This window comes from Sturnus vulgaris, chromosome 2, assembly GCF_052056855.1.
Source record: "Sturnus vulgaris isolate bStuVul1 chromosome 2, bStuVul1.hap1, whole genome shotgun sequence".
Classification (NCBI taxonomy): Eukaryota; Metazoa; Chordata; class Aves; order Passeriformes; family Sturnidae; genus Sturnus; species Sturnus vulgaris.
The window spans coordinates 3,180,047-3,194,447 of NC_142244.1; the positions used below are offsets into that span (position 1 = coordinate 3,180,047).

The 14,401-nt window shown below is 37.8% G+C and overlaps 1 protein-coding gene across 1 annotated transcript in view; it reads right to left on the reverse strand.

Moving 5' to 3' along the window:
• The window catches only part of GUCA1C (guanylate cyclase activator 1C), a 113,518-nt gene that overhangs the window by 47,624 nt on the left and 51,493 nt on the right, over nt 1–14,401 (reverse strand). The window contains exon 8 of the mRNA XM_088156796.1: nt 9,325–9,473. The gene's annotated coding sequence lies outside the window, so the exon portion shown is untranslated. The remainder of the gene's footprint in view (nt 1–9,324; nt 9,474–14,401) is intronic.

Sequence of the window (14,401 nt, forward strand, 5' to 3'; positions counted from 1 at the left end):
ACAGCGGAGGGAAACAAAGTGTGTGCAACAAATGAAACCAATGCTTTTAAATGCCACAAGGCTTTAACATCTTATAACTCAGCCAGGGCTTTTAGGGAGAAAGATTAAAATCATACATACAAAGTATGTTTACAAGAGTACACACCATTCCGCTAGAAGAAGTAGCAGAAAATGCCTTTAATGGGCAGTTTCTAATTTAGTACACTTTTAAGTAGTTGAAAACTTCTCAATTTTATGATAATTAATTCTGGGTTTTTTTCAACCAGCTGTATAAAGTGAAACCAAACCATCTGGCTACCATAGTGTATAATTTGCTGTGATTAAAATTAAAGAACTGGACTGAAGGCCGACTCTTTTTGCTATCCCATGTGTCTTCACACTGTATCTGTGCTATGCAACACTATCAATGTGTCTTCCGCACAGTGCCAGTAGTAGTGCAGAAAGCTTTTATATTTTAATTTTATTTCAATGATGCAAAGAATCCGTGTTTTAAAGAACAATTCCTTTATTTTAGATAAGAAGCTGCAGCACAGGAAGAGATTTGTCTCAGAGCTGCAGTAAAACCATGCTGGTGCCAGTGTGTGCAGATATGACACCTGACTGAGTCACTTGGCATCTTGGGGATGAAGTCCCCTCCCATGACTGTCTCCTTCAATGGAAGGGGTGATGAAGAGCTGCCTTCTGCTGTGCGACTGGACATTTTAGGGTGTATTTACTCAAGCCTCTGCTTGCATAGTGGTTTTGAGTTCAGCAAGGAGAGTGGGAGTAACAGCAGAGAAAAGGGATTAACGAGAAACTTCTTTCAGACAGAATATTCATGTTGCCTAATCTGCATTGCCTAATAAGTCTGCTTGAATTACTGAATGTCTTAAGGCGGATTCAAAGCAATCAAGGATGTTGTTTCAATAAATGAAGTGCAACCAAAATAACAAATAGAGGCTAAACACACCTAAAAACTGTACTGCAAGCTTGTGTGAGATCTTGCCTTACACACTGAATTATTATGCCACTGTGCCCAGAGACTAAGGGAAGTCAACTTCTTGCAAGTTTAGTGTTACCTGCAACTAGTTTTCCCACAGAACAGTGTTGAAAGGCTGGGTTTAGTGCATTTCTCCCTATTGGCAGAAAAGTCACCTTAGGGAACCACTGGTATTTCTGGCAATTTTATTGGACATCTGCTCAGTTTCAGACACATAATAATGATCAGTCTGCTTTATCACGCTTATAACACAATTTGAGAAGACTGCTTAATGCAGGAACTAAAATCTGATGGTTCAATTGCAGTTTACTCTCGCTGTTCTACAAACTGCATTTACTGAATAAAAGAAAAATAAAACAAAACACAGCAATTTTTCCTGTGTCAAAATTAATATAATATTTTTGAGTGACTTCAGCATTTTTTCGAATTAAGAAACTGTTTTTGTCTTTCAGAAAACAACTTAGACTCATTATATAAAAAATCTTAATAAAATAGCTGGCCACAGCAGCTATATTCACTGGAACAGAAATGTCACCATTTTGCTAATAATTACCTTTAAAACGTCTTCATCTGTCCACGTTTTTTATTTCCTTAAATAAGAAGCTTGGTTAAGTTTCGACATTTTAAATTTAGTTCTTGACTATATTTTTTCTCCACATGAAGAAAAATCTACTAAAGTGTACTTTATCCAGTGGCTCAATGTAAAAGACCCCTGGAGAGCAGAAACCAACTGTGAGACTGTGTGCTCTTTAGACCTGACTTACAGCTTCTTAATTTTAATGGTCAATGTTAACAGGAGTGTGGACTATGCCCCTAATTCTGTCATTTGGTTAGTATGCCACTCCCTTTTTTCCAGGGGGTAAATGGGCTGAATATATCTAAAACTCTTACTGCTTCTGTCTTCAGAACCTGACTTAACACTTTGCTTTTTACTACAGACCGGACAGTCTTAGGAGACAAATCTGCCAAGTGAGTAAGTTTTGTGTTTTATCCCTATTTAAAACATGTAGTGCATCACAAGCCAAATTAAAAATGCAGTAAAAAGTGAGAGTTACAAAGACAATTTAGACAGCACTGCTGCCACAATGCATCCATTTTAAATTCTTAGTGCAATGTTTCAAAGCTATACTCTCAAATCCTCATTCCTCCTCCAAATGTGGTAGAAACACAACATCTGCCAAAAACTTACATGTTCAACTTATACAATTTCCTGAGAGCTGAGTTCAACACTAAACCAAAGATTTCCTCCCTCATCCAAGGACAAACTACTTGCAGCTTATTCAACTCATTGTCCTGAAAATGGAACAGTCTTTCGGCCCCTAAACACAGTCCTGAACACCCACAGGAGTCATGACTATTACTGGCTTCAGAGACAGACATAAGAGGTAGTAAGGGATGAAAATCCTCACTTCACCCTGCTAAATCCACCACTGCACTATGGTGATGTGACAGGAAAGAGCCAAAATACCTGCCACTTTCATCCTGCTGAAGTGCTGAAACAGGGATTAGAGTTATATAATGTTGTAAAAGAGGAATTCAGCATGTGAAGGGACGAATCTCTCAGCTCCCTTCCTTATTAAAATCACTGCTCACACGGATGAACAGCATTGCTCCTACAGAAAAAAAATACAGCCAAGCCCTCAAAACTAACTCTCACCCAAGCACAAAAAAAAAGCAAAAAAAGCGCAAAGTTACAAAATCAGATTCCTGAGTGATCACTGAGTGCCTGAGAATTTCTGCTCAGAATAAAACTGTAGGGCACATGTCCTAGACTGATGAAAATTTGGTTAGAGGTTTATTATGTTCTGGGTATTTTTCACAGTGCTCAATTTTTCTTTATATTTGCCCATAAGGCTCTGAAACAGACTGAGAAATGATTGAAAACAATCTGTACACAAGGTGATCACAGCAGGATTTCTAAAACATTTGCATAGGAAAGCTTGTCTTGGATGAGAGGTTGGCATTTCCAGTGTTCTACAAATGCAGAAGGAAGACCCCAGGATCCCGTGAATGCTGTCACTGTTTCAGCTTCTGTGTGATGGTCCAGACTTTTTCAGTACACTAAATAAGCAGAGAGCAGAAGAAGAACTTACAGACTTAAGGGAAGTTAGTGGTCCTCTTCCTCAGCAGTTCTTATGACTTCTTAGCTGTTAACATGCTATAGCTACCAACAGTTGGTGTCAAAATGAAACTTGAAAACAGGGAGACCACGCTGTCCTTATTTTTGAGTCTGGGCTCTGGAATCAGGTGAAACCTGCATTGGGCTGAGAATGCTGTTCCCAGTGCTCTGGACTGGGGAACTCTGGTTTTCTCCAACCCTGAAAGCCCACTTGGTCCAGAAAGTAGGGAGCCAGGGATGACTATCCCAGCCACTTCAGCCAGGCAGAACAAAATTAGGCATAACAGCAAAGTGAAAGCAAAGAGCTGACAGAAAACTTCTAGGTTCAAGCAGGTGTAAGCCCTTCCAAATGATGGTGGCATTAATACTTCTCTGGAAGAGAAAGTGTTAGAAGAGTTTGGGAGAAGTGGAGTGAAAACAGCTCAAGTATTAAATGTGTGCTTGTGCTTTGGGAACAAGAGTATATGTTTTTTGGAAAAGCATGGAATCTTTGACAGCCTGGCAGTGCAGGCTAGAGTGTAACACACAGTGCAAGCCAGATAAATGTTGATTAAATAATTTGTTTTTCCCACTGGAGTTCAGTAGTATCAGTCAGGGATTAACAGAAGTCATCCTTCAACATATTCTTTCATCCAACAGGAGACAGGTACTTCTGTGGCAGGGAGACAAGTGAATTAGAGTTGTAAATTTTATTAAAGAGCAAATAAGAAGTGGTTGGTGGAGTGAAACCTTAGGAATGAATTAACTTAAAACATGCAAAAGCAAACAATTAACAGATAAATGGTAACTTTTGCACAAAGTTAAAACTACTAAAACTTCTAAGAAACACCTAGTGTTCTGTATTTTGGATTTTAAAAAATATTGGATATTTTACACTAAAATGTCTAGTATTTCAGTGCCATGCCAATATTCCTGTCATCTTCAGAAATATTACATTTTTTAAGAAATATGATGAAACGTAAACTTTATTTGGTGGGCTTTCTTTACTGACCTTTAAGAGAAGCACATGAAAAAATTCAAAGCAACAATTCCTGGTTTTGATAGGTACGGTAAAGTGCAGAAACTGATGCTACACATAGCAGCAGTTCAAGATACCACATAAAGATAAATGACTGAGGTACTGCAGGAAAATTATTTGTCCAGATACTACCTCATTCTGATATAATATTATTTTAGTACCTGCATTAGTGTTACTGAAATGCCTTTTCCATTTATCTTGTCTCTGCACAGTCTACACGTTTTTACACTCATCCATCCAAAAAAGAACAAGATAGTTGGCTGAATGCTACATTGCATTTAGCCACCCTGACAAGAGTGGGGTCAGACATCCAACACTCCAGCCTAGGGAGTCTTATTATAGCAAATTTATGAGAGCAGATGTTGCTCCAAGCCTTGCAAGACTACGTGTTGTGTTTGGCACACTGGAGTTCAGCAGTTACATTTTCTTGCAGCTGTGTAAAGTAGCAATTATATTGTTCCAAGTACATGCTAAAAATGTACCACTGAAACTAAGCTAGCGTGATTAAGGGATCTGAAGCCTTGGACAAGCTCTAGACTTTAATACACTGGGTGAATAGCAGGATCTTAGAAAAATCCTCTTCTTTTTTCTTTTTTTTTTTTCTTTTTTTGGCAGTTTAGAGAATAGGTGTTGAATCACTGCTTTAAATGTCTTCTTTCTGAAAATAGCTGAGGCTGTTTTCCATCAACAATGTCAGATTTATTGTCTTAACCCTATATTTATAAAGTAAATTATCAGTAATTGAAAAAAAATAAGAACAAATAAGAATTCTCTAGATATAATTTACATCAAGAGGCATTTATTTACAGAAAAATGTGGCTTGTAAAATTATTATTTTATTATTTATTACTTTTTTTTTTTAATTGACTGCAGTTGTTATTTAAATCTTTAAAACAATAAATTAATCATTTCAGTGGGTATGGAATGCATAAGATCACACTCAAACCTAAGAAAAGCCTCATCCCAAAGTAAGTCTTCAGACTCCTCTTGAAGCAAAGTTTACAAAATGCCATGTACATGAAATTAAGGTTTTCTATGTGTTAACCTACCTTACTTTTGATTAAAAACAAGGCTGTAGCTAACAAGAGTCAAATGTTACTGGTCCATCAGGTGCAACTGCATCCTACTTTACCTTTGCTTCTATTTTCATCAGAAACAGGTCCACTGATGTTAATGGGTTTTAAATGGTGGAGCTGAGCTATAAATATTTCCTTATTAATTATTTCCCATTTAAATCCAATACAGTTTCAAACACCAGCTCATCATTATTATAGAACAGATTGTGACACTGTCTTTATATTGAACCACAAGTTTTTCTCACTTTTTCTGTTCTCTCCTCCAGCTCCTGGGGGATGGAGGTGGTGGGGGTGTGAGAGAGTGGCTGGTGGGTACTCACAATATAGAACAAAGATATACATGTTTGTGTAAGTACACACAAAGCATTTTGCTAGGTCTGATGAAAAAGACTAAACTTTTTTCCAGTGTTTGACTGACTTAATTATCTTAAATATATTTGTCTAGTGATGGTTACTAAATGACATCATAAATCATAAGCAGATATAGAGACCTCTAAGAGAGTGGCTGAACTAATGAGGGTGCTCACAAAATCTGACAGAGAAGCATCAACCCCCCAGGGCAGTGCCAGGTTAGTCTCTTTGCTCATTCTGCCCTTGGTCATGTAAAGTCCAAAAGGAAGAAACAGAAATAAGACTAGTTTTGCAGAGAAAACACTCAGTGGAGTGCAGGCTGTCTATTGGAGACAGAAATTGAAAACTCTCTTCGATCAGAGGTACAGATTCCTACTGGCCTACAAGTTCCCATCATTTATCTATAGCACAGAATTTCTTCAACTGCCCTCTTTAATTGCCTACTGAAAAGTGATTGGGTAATTTCACACTTGCTCTTGGATATTAGGTTTATTATACAAAGCTTTATCTTAGAGAACTGTTATATATTTCAGAAGAAAAGGGTTTAGTAACAGAGCTAGTAGCAGGCCCTTATTATAGAGGTGATAGGAGTTACCATCTGAGAATAGCAGATCCTTTTTCACAGTGTAATTGGCATTGATTATCTTCTGTCCATGTGCACTGCTGCTTATCAGTAGAGATGCTCCAGAAAGATGGTTTTATGTAGTGTCTGTGTACAGTACTGAAACTTTCTTTGCCATAAGAGAAAGTTGATTATCAGCCACAATGAAATCAGACCAGCTACAGAAGTTAATCATGGAGCTAGATATGTCTGGTGTAGAAGTCAAGGAAAGCCAAGAATGATTACTTCACAAAACAGGCAAAGACAGGCAAACTTCTAACTTAAAGCAAAAAAAAAAAAAAAAAACCTAAAAAACCCATCCAAAAAACCACCCTCCATCCCTCCCAAAAAAACCCCCAAACCCAAACACAACAACAGAAAACCAAACCCAACACCAAAACTCACCTCCAGTCCCCCAGAATTAAAGAAAAGAAATCAAAGAGCTCCTGAAGAGCAGGGTTCTGTCAGGGGATGAAAAGGGCCCAGCATGAGGAAGAGCAATTAGTGCTCTTGTTTCTCTCGTGGCCACAGTGAGTTTTCAATCCATTTTTGACAAGGCTTAGCTATGCCATTTCAACCCAATTTTTAACTATGCCATTTCCCCAGGCGTGTTGATGCAGCTATGGCCAACAAGGCCCAACAGATGATTAAAGGGATGAGGAAAGAAGCAATGTCATGCTTTCCAAGGAAGGAAAGGATCAGGACAGATGTAACTCACTCCACTTCTTAACAACACGTTCCTACAAATACTGAATTCAGCAATACTGAAGCTATTACCGTCACCACTCAGGCATGATGATAAGTGTTAAAAGTAATGAACTACCTATCTGAACACATAAAAATGAGGTAAAGCATGATATAATGATTATCAGACATTTCAGCTAGTTCTGAAACAGGGATAATACGTGTTCTGCAAACCATCCATCAAAGCTCTCCTACATTATTCCATGTGACAGATTAAACGGCTGATCTCAGTGCATGTGAAATTGCCAGATATCCAGGAACTTAAGGAAACAAAGGCTTGTTTTCAAAAAGAGCCGGGACTTAGTAGTAGTAAAAATTACTACTTTTATTCTGCCAAAATGCCAGAGTTTGCGTGGTTTAAAACATAAAAATGAGAGAAAGACTCTGTGCAGAGAACCAGGCAAGGAAAGGCTAAACACGGTGTAAGAGGTGTAAAGTGATAAAGAAACTCCCATGGAATCACAAAACACAAGTATTGTGGGGGTAGCATACCTGGAGAGAATTATGCAGTAATTTTGAACAGTTAAAGCATAACCATTTGGGGTGAGTTTACAGCTCTTCACCATTTGTAGGACAACCAGAATAGTATCTAAGCAGGAATTAAAGACAGATTGGGATTGAATGAGGCAGGGTGGGTAAAACTTGTGTTATGGTGAATGCTTGCTCAATAAAAAAAGAATAAAGTTAGTGTAACACAAAAAAGTGTCCTAAAGATGTCTTGGTTCTGTCCACAGCACCAAGAACTGTGCATAGACTCAACTTTTGTTTGTACATCAGGAGAACAGGCCATCTATTACAGAAAGGAAACAGCTGGTGGGAAATTTCATTTATAACATTTGGTACAATCTGCAAAAATTGGGCCAGATGATACTAATTTATACTGCAATTCCATCATGCATGCTGCCTCTTAAAAATTAGCTTATTTACATGCAGACAGGTATTCAATTGAAGGAAAAACATGAAACAAAATGTAAACAAAAGTAATACAACAATGGTTCATTTTGACAAAAAGGACTGCAACCTAAACAGCTTCCTGCGATATCATCCCAAAATGGATCAATTCCAAGGTCTGATAATAGATGTAACACACCCTTGGAGCCTTGCTTAGTGCCAAACTTTGTGTCTCTTATGAGAAACAGTTGTGTGCTATAAGCACTCAAAGCTTTACTGGCATTTAGCTTAATGGAATTATTTTGCTTTCAATCAACTCAGGAATGTTCTGCTCTTAAATTAACTGCTAATTCCTAATGCACAGCTACTATCCATACATACTGCTATTACTTCTTGATTTAAAAGTCCTTCTCTTTCTCCACCAAAGTTGCCAGAAATTGGTGCAGATTTCATTTGTTCAATTGAAAAATTACATTAGGTGGGGTTTTTTTAATACTCTTTGTGCTCTAAAAATCCCATTTTGTACTGCAGTGAAATGCTATAACAAATCAATGAACATAACTTCTTAATACTGTCTAAGCTTTGCATGATTTTACTTCTTCTTATGCTTTGCCTCTTGATTCTGGAGCATGAAATTCTGAGTATTTTCAGTATATGACTTTTGCAGTATTTCTTCATGATTTTGGAAATTGGCCTCTGGCTATCAAATTTTCATTTCTGAAAGTTAATACATATTAAATGTCTTTACTCCTCATTTACTCATTTACAATAGCTTTTCTCTTGTGTTTTTTTTTTTTTTTTTTTTTTTTTTTTTTTTTTTTGTTTTTTGGGTTTTTTTTGGTTTTTTTTTTTGTTTTTGTTTTTGGTTTTTTTTTTGGAAAAGGTGGTAAAGAGAGAAAGGAAAAGATAAACTTGTTATTTAGAGGGTTTGGTAATTTTTTAGGTTGTTTATATTTGTGCAACTACTCGTAAGAAAATATTAATTGAAGTTATATATCAGATTTGTTGGTTGACTTTCACTACATCACCAACCTGATGTTTTCAAGAATAAGTCAGCACGTTAAGATAGATGATCCACAAGTAATTAAGGCAAATGATATCCCCAAGGCAGAGATTTAGGGTGCTCAGTCACCATATTAAGAGTATTACTGGCTTTAAGACATTGAAAGTGCACCCATGTTACTTTTCCTGCTACAGCACAGCCTTTTGTCATGGTTTACAAGAACCATGGTAAATTCATATTTTTGCACTAATGTTTTCAACCGGCAGTGGTAGTATAGCACTGTAAGATACCAGTTTAAAAGATATTTCTTTAAGCAGCAGGAGGTTTAGCATCACCCCTGTGTTCAATTTTGATACAATTTGTTACCATAGAACAGCTCTGGCATTTTAAAGAAATTCCTCACACAGATAATTTCTGGACCATTGTTTTTCACATCAATTTTAGCAGCATCTGCAGTTCACAAAACAGGTGATTTCCTTGAGATTGGGAAGAGGTACCTGCAAAATTGCATAGGAACCAAGCTAAGCCTGAGGTATTTTTACCTTAAAAACGTGCATGCTGAATGCCTTCACAATCTGAAATCAATCTCTGGGATGCCTCCTTCTCTGTGTCACATTGCAGAATGTGTTTCCTTTTGAAAAAGTCTTGAGATTCTTAGAGGACATTCCAGATGTGACTTGCACTTCTGTACCTGGGGTGCATGGAGGAGATCTTAAATCACATTTCTGTAAGTAATGAATATACTTACTTCCATGCTAAAAAATCCCAGTTCACAGTTCTGATTTAAGTGACAAGCTTTCAGGAAAGAGGCATCTCTTTAAAGCACCATTTTCTTGTCCAACATCCTGCTTGCAGAAAAATGTGAGTGAAACTGGATGCTTTTACATTTCACTGATTGACTGCTATAGGAAGAAAAAAGTTTTCAATTAACAGCTTATTGGCTGGCAAGCCTCTATCTTTTTCCTAGCACTCAGGTTAATGACAGGTTAATCCTCCTAAGACAGATCTGACACAGCTCTTTTTCAGGAAATCAGAAAACCAATAAAAGCCTAATCAGTTCACATGTGGCCTCATAATGCCTCTCTACTACTTGCTGCTAATATGACCAGCCATTATTTTATCAGGTAAAACCAATATTTCATGTAATCTTCAGCTGGAGTCAACAATAAGAAAAAGCAAAAAATCCAGAATGCAAACAATCATGCTCATACTCAATAAAGTTGCAGTGAAAGGAAGAAGAATGGGCTGCAAGGGGATAAATTTTTCCCCAACCTTTTTGAGTGATCAATGTGCATCCTAAAGCATGAAGACTGACAACACCAATAAGTTTTTATCCCAGCCAGTTTAACTAAAAGCATTACTCATGTCATGCCTTATAATTTAGACTTGTATTAACATACAGCTTTATTTATTACTCTCTGACATTCTGTTTGTTCTAGCACTACAGAGAAATGTGGGGCAAGGTGAATTATAGGAGCTATAACACCACATTATTTTCCAATTGTATATACATTAACATTCTATCCCTTTATTTCAGGAGTGAAATCTGTAATGAGAGAGGCCTGGTCTCTATCCAAGGCAAAGACATTTGCTTAGTTCACACATACACCCTTCCCCTGTCTTTAATCTTTCAAGATGTGTGTGTGGGTGGAGTTTTCAGCCATCTGAAATAAAAGTAGTTCTATCATTTTGATACTTGAGGGAATGTGAGAACAATCTAATTGAAGAAAAGTTAATTTTTTTGTTCTGAATAAAAAAAGATAGCAAAGTACAATGAGCTAACTGTCTCTAAAATGCTTTGGGAGCTATTCTAATGGAAAAAGCATAAGTATAATCAAACTTTCACAGAAGCAATGCAATAAGTCCCCTTGTCAAAAGCATGACCTGCTGTAGTGTAAGAGGTTACTGCCAAATCTAAGAAGCTTTAATCCTGAGTTGATCCAATCACTGTAATAAAATTACCATTGCAGAAGATGAGCTTCGTCATCATTTGTAAGCTAAAAGGTAAGTGGAAATATTTGTGGTTCAGCAAATGAATGCTCTTTTCCAAAAGCACTTGCTAACTATACAGTATATACCAAACTTGTGCTCCTGAATTTGGTATTTCACACAGCCTCTGTCAATAGCAGTAAAAAGCATTCACGTCTTGCTCTGCACTACCAACTGGTTTCAAAATGAAAATGTTAAAACATATAGCCAGTATCTATAATTACAAGAAAACTTTTCACTGAGAAATGAGATACAGTAAAATTTAATCACCATGTTTTCCATTTTAAGATCGGTGTGCAGAGTAAAGGTCCTAGGAGAGAAATTTTTTAATAGACACCAAACTCTGTATGCTTGAGGGAAAAATATTAATGGTTCCCTGAACAACCACTATGATAAAAGCTAGAGCTAACCTTACATTTGTGTTTTGATGTGCAGCAAATGTGGATGTGAGTGAAACAATAGTTACATGAAAATAGGTGTGTAACCACAGCAAAAGGAGCACACACCTATTTCTGGGAGACTTGGAGATTGTTCCAGGGAAGTTAGTATCCATTGAAGTGCTAAGGAATGTCATGATTAATGCATTAAACCCTAACCAAACTAGCTCAACATTAAATGCGTTAATTCTTCCTATGAAGTCAAATACCACTTACAGAGTACAAGTACAGAAGTTCCTGCAACTGCACCATAGGCTGCCCTTTGTGTGATCTGATCTTTTGGTCTTCCCTATGTGGCATTTAACAGATTAAAAAAAAATATTTTACTGTGTTTCCTCTTCCATGTGCCTCTGTCTGTCAAATGATGAAAGGAAAAACTTGTGTTTCAGTGACACTCTGGCCTGTGCACACAAATGATCCCCTGGGAAAAATCAATGGTTCTTCAATTATATTAAAACTACCTCAGAATCTGAAATCAGGTTTCTCATGTTCTTGGAAAATAAAGCACAAAAGCATTTAGTATACACACTTCAACAGCATTTTCAGCTCAGGGCTTGTTTTGTTGGTGCTAGAACCCTTTTAAAAATACTGAGAACAATTCCTCCTTCAAGAAACTCACTCTTCAATGAGTCTAAAGCAAGCAAGATTCAGTACATGGGGCCGTCTTCCATCAGCCCCTGCTTTGTGACAAATGCCTTTTGGAAGTTTGTCTTGCCTTAGTCTCTTGTTGTCCAGCACAGAGTTGTAGTGAAGCGAGTGCTCGCTGCCACGGTGTGCCAGCAGCTCAGGGCTGCACAAGCCCAGCTCGGCAGCAGCCCAGGGGACAGCTGTGCTGGGCTGACCTGTGACCTGCCACCAGGTGTGTGCCAGCCAGCAAGCAGCGCTCACAAAGAAAGAATTAATGTTTCAGTTCAGTTAGGTCTGGCAAATCGCTTTTGACAGCATTTGCACAATCTTCAGTGTTTCTGGAAGCGCATTTGAACCTGCTTGGTTACAAAAGAAACGCTTTGCAGAGCTAAAGGTAAGGTGGAGAAAGAGAGATTGCAATACTGTATTTCAGGAGCATGGGGATGATCCTCATGGCTCCAAAAGAAAAGACAATATGCTCATCCTCCAGGTGATCTAGTTTTCATTGGAGATGGAAAATCTTTATCCTGAGCACAGCACCTTTTAGAACACACTTTTTTATCATGTGGCCCTTTCCCCCCCTACAGTTCTCTGGGCAGAGAAATGACAGAACTGAACCGTCAAGTAAAATCAGTTTTGGTGCTTGCTTTTTTGAGCATTCATGTACTTCTCAGAGAAAGGAAGGGGCCAGCTATGCTGAGACCTGCACCACTTCTGCTTGGTTAGTCTACTTAAGAATTATCCATTTGATTTTACAGAGTATCTCATAAATAAGTGTAAAGTTTGACCTTTTCTAATTCCCTGCTCACACTAAATGAGTTTCCAATGAGGTAGACTATCCCTGTGAGACACAGCATGACTTTTCTGGGGACGAGTTTCTATTTTGCACAATGTAAACCAAAAGCTGACTGTACGCATGTAGTATTTTCATTTTTATTCTAGCACTGTTTCATAAGTATTTGTCAGAAAGCATGAAACCAAACAAAGAAATTCATTTGCTCCTGGGGCTCTACTGCCTCCAGAATGGAGAGCTAGCTGTTTGTGGTCCTAATCAAAAGCCTTCTAGGAAAAAGGTGCATGAAATTTTGGCACTTAATTATATATGCCTGTCATTAAATGGTAAAGACTCACTGAATGTCTATTCAAAAGGTTAGCTACTGACATTTTAAGTTAATGCTCAGATTCAGCATGCCCCCTGATGTAGCAGCACAAAGAAACAACTACAGAAATAAGCTGCAACCCCCCCTTTCCAAATGTGCAACTACCCTTTTACAAGCAGGTGGAAAAAAAAAGGTCACTTCAGCTGTGGACACCTCCTTTCTCAGACATCATTCAGGACATGTTCTGGTGATATCAAACCGCCTCTCCCTACTCCCATGCAGGACAAACACACAAACCACAGGCATACCATTTCCTGGGCATTATCATCTGTATTTTCTGTTTTAGGAAACTTGGGAAATGAGAATATGAAATGTCCCATCATTTTTTCTTCTCAAAGGTCTGGATTTTGGGTGTTAACTAGACTCTCCAGAAGACTGGAGGATGAGCAGAATGCAAATTTACCAAATAAAACTACTTACCAAAAAATGGGAATAGGAATGTGTTTTAATATGAGCAGTTTGCATGGTAATTTTTCATAGATCACACTAGTTCAACAATAAATTATATCTCACACTGGGATTCCTTAAGAGCTATTTTGCATGCATTTTCAACACATAGAAAACACATTATCTGCAGAAATTTTTTTCCATAATATTCATTGCACGAGGAATACTGGCTTTGTAAGAGTGGTCAGTCAGCATAAAATTATATTTGGAGTTTCCTGATGGAATAAATGCATATATCAATCTCATAAGTGTGAGGCCAAAATACTACAGGTAAATTTGTGATCTAGTTCAGTCCAAGGGCCTTTCTCACCACCTAGTCTATTCCCAGAAATGTTATAAGAAAATTCTAAAGGGAGAAAAGGAACAGGGCATATGTAATATGTAATACTGCTGCAACAGCTTTCAGCTACTTTCAGCTGAAATTTCTTACATGAAATGTTGGTTCATTTTCTAGAAAATAGCTAAAGTATGTTTGTACTTGTGTTGGTTTGAAAGTAAAACCAGTGCGAGACTCCAAGTCAGTAATACAATTTAATAGGAGAAAAGAGAAAAAAATAAAATACATGCAATAATATAAAAGAAACAACCACCAACACAGTCAGAAATACAACCTGACACCCTGTCAGTCAGGGTGTTGGTAGCAGTCCGTATAAATGGTGGCTGCAGTCCTCCTGGATGACGGATGTGATTCAGTTGAAGCAGTGCTCCTGTAGAAGGTGCAGTTTTCCTCCGAAGATCCAGCAATGATGTGGAAAAGGTCCGACTTTCCTCTGGGATCCAGTGGAAAGGGCTGCCCTCGGGTCCCAAACCCCAGTTTTTTATCTAGGTAGGAAAGGCTTGGCTCCTGCCCCTGGTTGGGGCATCTCCCAGTGGGATGATGTAATCTTATCAGTCACACAATAGGACTTAATGGCCCATTAACAGAATATATCTTCTGGAGGAAGGATGGGTTGTGAATA